We start from the raw sequence: 501 nt of genomic DNA on the forward strand, positions 1-501 counted from the left end.
CCTTCCAGCTCTCTAGGCTGCCTCAGAAATCTAATAACCCCCAGGCTTGTAGGTTAGGACTTTGTCTCCAGAGAGTGGTCTTACTTTTGAGAAGTTATGAACCCTCTGGAGCACGGTGCTTAGCTGACTGACACAGGCCACTGAGGGTTTTGAAGGCCGTGCCTCCTGTTCCTACTCTCTGCTTCTTTGTCATTTGCCACAATGTGACTGGTCACCATGCTGCCTCGTTCTGGTGCTAACTTAGTCTGAGCCAATCATCAAGCTTCCCTGCCAGTATGCACTGGAAGTCCTTCAACCTGGACCAAAATAATTCTTTAGTTCCTGAAGTTGTTCCACTGGGAATTTTGTCACGGTGACAGAGAACATAAGTCACACACACACACACACACACACACACACACACACACTGTGACTGAATCGCCGCACAGAGGGCTGAGTGTGCACACTAGCACACCGATGGAGAAAGGAGTGGAGAGGGGAGGGGTTCTCCATCCAGCTGTT

General features: G+C 50.1%; 1 protein-coding gene across 1 annotated transcript in view; it reads right to left on the reverse strand.

Moving 5' to 3' along the window:
• Positions 1–501, reverse strand: part of LOC116073721 (sodium channel protein type 11 subunit alpha-like) — a 131,895-nt gene that overhangs the window by 112,247 nt on the left and 19,147 nt on the right. The window lies entirely within an intron of this gene.

The sequence above is a fragment of the Mastomys coucha genome, unplaced genomic scaffold (assembly GCF_008632895.1).
Source record: "Mastomys coucha isolate ucsf_1 unplaced genomic scaffold, UCSF_Mcou_1 pScaffold23, whole genome shotgun sequence".
NCBI classification, from domain to species: Eukaryota; Metazoa; Chordata; class Mammalia; order Rodentia; family Muridae; genus Mastomys; species Mastomys coucha.